The sequence below is a fragment of the Aulonocara stuartgranti genome (assembly GCF_965226115.1).
Source record: "Aulonocara stuartgranti genome assembly, chromosome: 11".
Lineage (NCBI taxonomy): Eukaryota > Metazoa > Chordata > Actinopteri > Cichliformes > Cichlidae > Aulonocara > Aulonocara stuartgranti.
This window is the reverse complement of record NC_138947.1, coordinates 31,461,158-31,469,049: the sequence shown is the minus strand read 5'-3', so window position 1 is coordinate 31,469,049 and position 7,892 is coordinate 31,461,158. Positions and strand designations below refer to the sequence as shown.

The 7,892-nt window shown below is 43.7% G+C and overlaps 1 long non-coding RNA gene across 1 annotated transcript; it reads right to left on the bottom strand.

Annotated features, from left to right (window-relative positions):
* Positions 1-387: 387 nt before the first annotated feature.
* Positions 388-2,846, bottom strand: LOC309716552. Its single transcript, XR_014279462.1, has 3 exons — positions 2,474-2,846; positions 2,321-2,384; positions 388-2,018 (listed from the first exon to the last, which is right to left on the bottom strand). It is a non-coding gene; the product is annotated as an uncharacterized lncRNA (long non-coding RNA).
* Between the last annotated feature and the right edge of the window lie 5,046 nt (positions 2,847-7,892).

Here is a 7,892-nt window from a genome sequence, read left to right as displayed (position 1 = left end):
GCACAAAAAGCACATAAATGTCCACAGCATCACATTGTGAAGACATGACAAGCCACAGGGGTGGGTGGGGGGTGAGGAGTAATCCGAAGTGAACGCAGCAGCCACCCTGCACAGCGCTACCATTCCAGCGCGGCACACAGCCCGCCGCGTTCCCTCGCAGGAAACAAGCATCGAAGGCGTTGGAAGGGGAGGGGGGATGAGTGAGTGCCTATCAGTGTAAGTGTGTGTGTGTGCGTGTCCATAGTTCAGCTGAGACAGTGTCCTTCGGCCTATCAGGCTAAGTAAACAGTCCTCCAGCCAATCCAGGTGTAAAGTCATTATTCAATACATTGTTATTGTTAACCCTTTAAAGCTGGTCAGAGCACACTGTAAAAAAAAAAATTGTTGCGAAAACTTAAAAACTCAAGGCAACCCACTGCATTTACATTTTTAGGTTCTGATGGATAACATATAATTTCAAGTTTAGGAGAAAAGTTGCTTCAACTAATGTTTTTGTGTTTACAAGATTAATAACTGTGCTTTTTCTTAACTCATATTTTATTGTTTTTTATTGTGTATTTCCTTAAGTTTACACAAGGTATTAGTTTTAATTTTGGCAACATATTTCCTAAAGTTTACAAAATATATTTTTTATTGTTTTAACAATGTAATTCCTAAAGTTTACACAACATACTTTTTTTGTTTTGCCAATCAATTTCCTAAAGTCTAGAAAAAGTATCCTTTATAGTTTTCATAAGGTGCTCCCTGTTGTATTAATGAATGAATGTTGATTTTCAAATAACTTTATTGTGTTCAAACACAACTGCACCACTGACAATGTTTTGAGATGAGCCATTTGTAACATACCGACAACATTCAGCCACAAATAAAGTCCTTTTCCAAAAACAAAAAAAAAAAGGCAAATTTTTGTAATAAATGTTACTCATCCCATTTTAAAGGTGTGGTATAGTCAGTCAGAATATCAAACCTATCTTGATTGATAGTCACTAACAAACAGATCAAAACATAAGATGGCAGGATGTGAACTCTTCTATCTGGTTTCCATACAGCAAACAAATGTGTACTTGAGTTCTTTTGGAAACTCCATGTTGAGCCCATAAAGTAGGCCAAACAGGTAGGCAAAGGCAGTGGGAAGGTCTGTCAGATCATCAAGAATAATGTCCTCTTCCAAAACAATGGCAGTGTTGACCCCTGTGGACTGCGAGTTGGGTCCCACGCAGTCCTCCAGAACAGTGAGGATGCCCACCGTAACACCGCGGGTTGCCCTCTCAACTGGATCTGTATCCTATGCAAAATTAACAACAGTACATATAAGTGCCTTGTAACACAGTAAGGGGAATTGTTGAAAAGAATATATCAATGGACCAATAGGCTCGACTATAGGAGCACAGGGGTGTGTTCAAATGAGACACAGAGACAAGAATGTAACTCAAAAGAACCGGCCAACTTTAGTGACATAAACCATAAGGTTGACAAGCACAGGTTAAAGACACTTTACAATGGTAGAAAGGAAACTTACAAAAATTAAAAGAAAAGTAAAACACAAACTACTAAAGCAATGACTTGGCCAAGTGTTATTTTTGGTTTTCAATGTTCGGGTTTCAATGCTCGGGTGCACCCTAGTAACCTGACTCCTTAACTCTTATAGAACAGATTACACAAATCCAATGTACATTCAAATGAAAATCTCACACTCTTTTCACATGTGGAGAATGTTCTACACAACAGCTCATTATTTAAAGTCCCAAATAAAAAATGTCCAAGGGGTAAAGTCCAAAAAAATTCCCAGGGTGTGAAAGAAAATAGGGATGAGAGAATGTCAGTCAGTGGTCTTATGTATAACCAGCTGTGCGTGAAAGTGTGAGTGATACAGTCCTACCACACCGCAACGTGCAGCAGATCATCAAGTGGAAAAGAAGCGAATCTCAGTCTCTCTAAGTCCAGGTGGGAAGGCTCGCCATCTATTTCACCGGAGGAATCCACCTCAGGAACAATTCAGCATACAAAAAAAACCTGACCTGTCAACAGACAGGGTCAGAAGAGCAATTCAAATATTAATTATGCTGTTCTAGCTATAATTCACAACTTAGGATTTTGTTTAAATCACATTCAACATAAATTTGCAATTAAAATACTCAATTTTGCAAAAATAAAACATCTCTCTTACACAAACTATGCATTAAACCAAGTAAAGTCAGTGCATATGCATATATGTCGCATATGCGACAATTATTAATCAAACAATTGAGATTAATTCAGTTTCTCAACAATAAAATGTGAAACAGACGTGAACTAACTGAGACATACAACATGTGCTCACCGATCTCAGCGCATCACGGCTGAAGACAATGGCATAGTGTCTCTCGGTCGGAAAATGCAGGGCTCTAAATAACGTAACAGGACATGTTTTCTCTTTAATAACCGTAATACGACATGAAGGAAAAATAAACATAAGTTGCGCTTCAAGTGTTACCTTACTTCTGGAAGCAGATTGAGATGAACTTCCAGGCAGTTGATAGCAACCAGAGCTAACAAAGGCTAACAGTTTAGCTCCACGCGGTACTTTTTAAAGTCACCAGAAAAATGCAGCATTTGCCTGCTTACTCACTGTGGCTACTTTTAACATGAAAGGTAGCTGATAACCAGTGAACTTATGTGCAACACAGTTGGTTGCAACTTATATCTAATACTTTTTTCCAGCTCAAAAGCTTCAGTCTCTCTTTTCTCCTGCCAGCGCGCGACTACCTCCACACATAGCAGCAAACACAGAGCACGTAGGTGGGACATACAGCGGCAGACTGCTCTCCCATTGGTCAAAACATACTGGGACCTGTGCATTTCGATTGTTTGGGCAGGCTGTCCATCTCTCCTCATATCAGTCCTTAAAGTGGTACCCTCATTGTATGTGGGTTACACCGTAAACCAAAACTGAAGATTGAGAAGATTTGCATACTCACCAGACATGTTAAGAAGAGTTTGGTCTCGTCGTCGCGAACAAATATCGGTAACCCTTCCAAACTGATGGTTCGTCAATGCTGGACTATGTTTGAGACCTAAAACACAGAAATCAAATAAGACTCAGTCTCATTTATAAACCTACCATTTTGTTTTAAAAACACATTAAGTGTTGTTGCTAAAAATACAGCCTTAAGAAATAAGATGTTAAAATTAGTTATTCCAGATAATTGCTCATGGTTTTGTCAGGGTTTTTTTTTAAGTAATTTTGATGCAAAACCAATGTAAATCAAATCAAATCAAATCACTTTTTATTGTCACATCACATGTGCAGGCACACTGGCACAGCACATGCAAGTGAAATTCTTGTGTGCGAGCCCCACAAGCAACAGAGATGTGCAAACACAACAACACAAACGAGCAAAATACAAGAATGGCCAACCTGAAACTAATAAATATATGTACAATATATAATAGTATATGCATTTCTGGATGTGTATACTAAATATTTTCCTACGTGTGTGTGTGTGTGTGTGTGTGTGTGTGTGTGTGTGTGTGTGTGTGTATACACATTTTTACAAATTAAATAGTAAAAAAATAAAATAAAATAATAATAATAATAATAATAAAATATATAAAATATACAGAGTTGAATATGTGCAAAACAAGTGGCATTTATATACAGTGTGGAGTGCATAATGTTGAAGTTCCAGTAGTGAAGCTGAGGTGTCTATGACGTGTTCAGCAGTCTGATGGCCTGATGGAAAAAGCTGTCTCTCAGTCTGCTGGTACGGGACCGGATGCTGCAGAACCTCCTTCCTGATGGAAGCAGTCTGAACAGTTTATGGCTGGGGTGACTGGAGTCCTTGATGATCCTCCCCGCTTTCCTCAGGCAGCGCTTCCTGTAGATGTCTTGGAGGGAGGGAAGCTCACCTCCAATTATCCGTTCAGAGCACCGCACTACTCGCTGGAGAGCTTTGCAGTTGTAGGCGGTGCTGTTGCCATACCAGGTGGTGATGCATCCAGTGAGGATGCTCTCAATGGCACAGTGATAGAAGGTCCTGAGGATGCGGGGGCTCATGCCGAATCTTTTCAGTCTCCTGAGAAAGAAGAGGCGCTGCTGGGCCTTCTTCACTGTTTTGTTTGTGTGTACTGACCACGTAAGATCCTCAGCCAGGTGTACGCCAAGGAACCGGAAGCTGCTCACTCTCTCCACAGCAGCGCCGTTGATGGTGATGGGGGTGTGTACTTCTCTGCACCTCCGGAAGTCCACTATCAACTCCTTTGTCTTTGCGACGTTGAGGGTGAGATGGTTGTCTTGACACCAGTGGGTCAGGGCGCTGACCTCCTCCCTGTAAGCCGTCTCATCACCGTTGGTGATAAGACCCACCACTGTAGTGTCGTCCGCAAACTTCACAATGATGTTGGAGCTGTTAGTGGCTGTGCAGTCGTAGGTGTAGAGTGAGTATAGGAGAGGGCTCAGTACACACCCCTGTGGAGCACCAGTGTTCAGTGTGATGGGGGATGAGGTGATGCTGCCCAGTCTGACCACCTGGCGTCTGTCAGACAGGAAGCTAAGGATCCAGCTGCAGAGGGAGCTGCTCAGTCCTAGATCCTGCAGTTTCCTGTCCAGCTTCGAGGGAACGATGGTATTGAATGCTGAGCTGTAATCTACAAACAGCATCCTCACATACGTGTCTCTCTTCTCCAGGTGTGACAGGGCAGTGTGTAGTGTCAGGGCTATGGCATCATCAGTGGACCTGTTGTGGCGGTATGCAAACTGTAGAGGGTCCAGTGAGTCGGGTAGTGCAGAGCAGATGAAGTCCCTGACCAGCTTCTCGAAGCATTTGCTTACGATGGGGGTCAGGGCTACAGGTCGCCAGTCGTTCAATGAGGAGATGGTGGAGGATTTGGGTACAGGGACGATGGTGGCCATTTTGAAGCAGGCTGGGACTACAGACAGAGAGAGGGAAAGGTTGAAGATGTGCGTGAACACTCCAGCCAGCTGAGCCGCGCATGACCTGAGGACGCGGCCGGGAATCCCGTCCGGACCAGTAGCTTTGCGTGCGTTCACCTTCCTGAAGCACTTCCGTACATCCTCCTCAGACACAGTGTGCGCACTGACGTCATCCGCGGTGCGCACACTGTCCGGTCTCATGGTGTTCGCTGTGTCGAATCTAGCGTAGAATACGTTTAGATCCTCACACAGAGAGGCCGTGGTCTGCGGTGTGCTGGTTTTCCCTCTAAAGTCTGTGATCGTGTTTAGTCCCTGCCACATACTCCGAGGGTTGTCAAACTGTTGTTCCACCCTGTCCCTGTACTCACGTTTGGCTGCTTTGATCGTCTTCCGGAGTTGGTAATGTGCGTGTTTGTAGTCCGATGTGTTCGCGGAGGCAAAGGCGGTGTTCCGTGCCACGCGAACATCTCCGTTAATCCAGGGTTTTTGATTTGGGAAGGATTTGACTGTTCTGGATGGGACGACATCTTCCACGCATTTCCTGATAAATCCACAGACTGAGTCTATGTATTCATCAATGTCTCTGGCGGCCACGTGAAACATTTCCCAGTCCGCGTGATCAAAACAGTCCCGCAGCGCAGACTCCGATTGGTCCGTCCAACAGTGCACCGCCCTCCGGGTTGGAGCTTCCTGTTTCAGCTTCTGCCTGTAGGCGGGCAGGAGCAGGATGGAGCAGTGATCTGATTGGCCGAATGGGGCGCGGGGGAGGGCTTTGTACGCATCCCGGAAAGAGGTGTAACAGTGGTCAAGTTGCCGGTTTCCACGTGTGTTGAAAAGGATGTGTTGATGGAGTTTTGGTGAGACTTTCTTCAGGTTTCCCTTATTAAAGTCTCCGGCTGTGATAAACGCTGCCTCTGGGTGTGCGGTTTCCTCGCTGCTGATCGCGCTGTACAGTTCCCTGAGTGCACGGTCAGTGTCGGCTTGTGGGGGAATGTAAACAGCCGTAATAATCACTGCTGTAAATTCCCTCGGTAGCCAGAATGGCCGGCACTTAATCATCAGGTACTCCAGGTCCGGTGAGCAGAAGGATTTGACCGGGTGCACGTTCGCATAATCACACCAGCTGTTGTTGATCATGAAACACACACCACCGCCTCTGCTTTTCCCAGTAAGATCCTGTGACCTGTCCGCGCGGTGCACAGAGAACCCCGGCAGTTGTATTGCGGAGTCCGGTACTTTGTCCGATAGCCAGGTTTCTGTGAGGCAGATCACGCAGCAGTCCCGCATCTCTCGCTGGAATGAGATCCGTGCCCGAAGCTCGCACAGCTTGTTCTCCAGAGACTGCATATTAGCCAGTAATAAACTGGGTAACGGTGGTCTGTAAGTGCGCTGTCTCAGTCGAACCAGAACGTCAGATCTTCTCCCTCTGCGTCGGCGTTTGCGGCCTCCAGGGCCAGAGAACAAAGGCGTCTCAGGTGAGATGAATGGGGGGTCTGCAAACGGAGCGTCCGTGTTGCAAAACTTGAACTCCGGAAAGTTATAAGAAAGACCGTCTTTTATGTCCAGTAAGGTTTGTCGGTCGTACACAAGGAGACAAGTGCTGCTCGTGAAAAAATAAAGGAAAAGTAAAATTAAACACAGAAGAAAGCCGTTGCTTGGAGGAGCTCGCGACGAGGCTGCCATACTCGGCGCCATCATGTGTAGTAATGTAGCACACTTATGAATACATTTATAACAAAAAGTGGCACGAGAGTTGAACTGTCCGTCATGACCTGCCATCTGCCAAACACACAGCACTGCTTGTTATCTTATAATCCCATTCAGGAGGACACTTTTTTTGAAAACTAACAATTTTTATATCAATTTGGGAACTTCGGGTTCATGCACAAGTTTTGCAAACAAAGTTATATGGTACTATTTACCTAAAAATGCAGGCAAGGCCTCAGGCGTTTTTTATATAACCATTTAAATCTATTTACAGAACAATCAGGTGTTCTGCATCAAATAAGAAGGCACACAAATTATTTGTGCCAGTCCAAAAAAATAGTTTGTGTTCGGTATAAGACAGAAGAGAACAGCACAGGCCTAAACCCTGCAGGTCTGACAACAGGAGGTGTATCAGTCCGGTTTTCCATGTGGGAACAGCGTTTACACTGGAATCTGCTTTTGATGGCTTTTTTGGAGCAAATGTGACATTCAGCAGTATAACTGACACACAATACAAAACAATAACTACACTACACATTAACTCTAGCCTCTAAACACGCTAAACGTCACTAATGTCTCACATATGAAAACGCACGCTCTCTTTCTTTTGCTCGCCCACTTTCCGTCGCAGGTGTCACTCCTAAAACTACCCCTTCTCCCTAAACAACCAAGTGCCGCATGTTGCCATATCATTTTTTTTTGATTGGCTGACATGGTAAATTCTAACACCAATAGGGAAGGGGTGTTTTTTTGTTTTGTTTTTTTTTTACTCACAAGTGAAGAGTGTTTGGTAGCGCGGGCCGCAGAAAACGTCGTTTTTGCCGTTCTTCCCGCTATAAACACCACTGTTTTGTTCAAAAAACCCAAAAAAAACCAAAAAAAAAACCATTGTGTGTATTTTTTATCATAACTCTGGTTTTACGTGGCCTATCGACACAATTCAAAAACTGGTGTATAGTCTTTCAGGATCTTACAAAGCTTCAAACGACACATCGACTTTTAAATTAGTCGTCGATGATTTTGATAGTCGATGTAATCGTGACTAGTCGACTAATCGTGGCAGTCCTACCTGTTTATCCTGCATTACCTGTAGAGTAAATTCAGTATTTTGCAGCAAATTTTACAAGATAAAAAACATAATGTCAATTAATCAATTTATTGATAAGCACATTTAAAACAACACAGGTTGACCAAAGTGCTAGTTAAATTTTTTTTTTAAAAATTACAGGCCCGATATCTGATTTAAAAACATGAGGATTTACATGCAACCTTT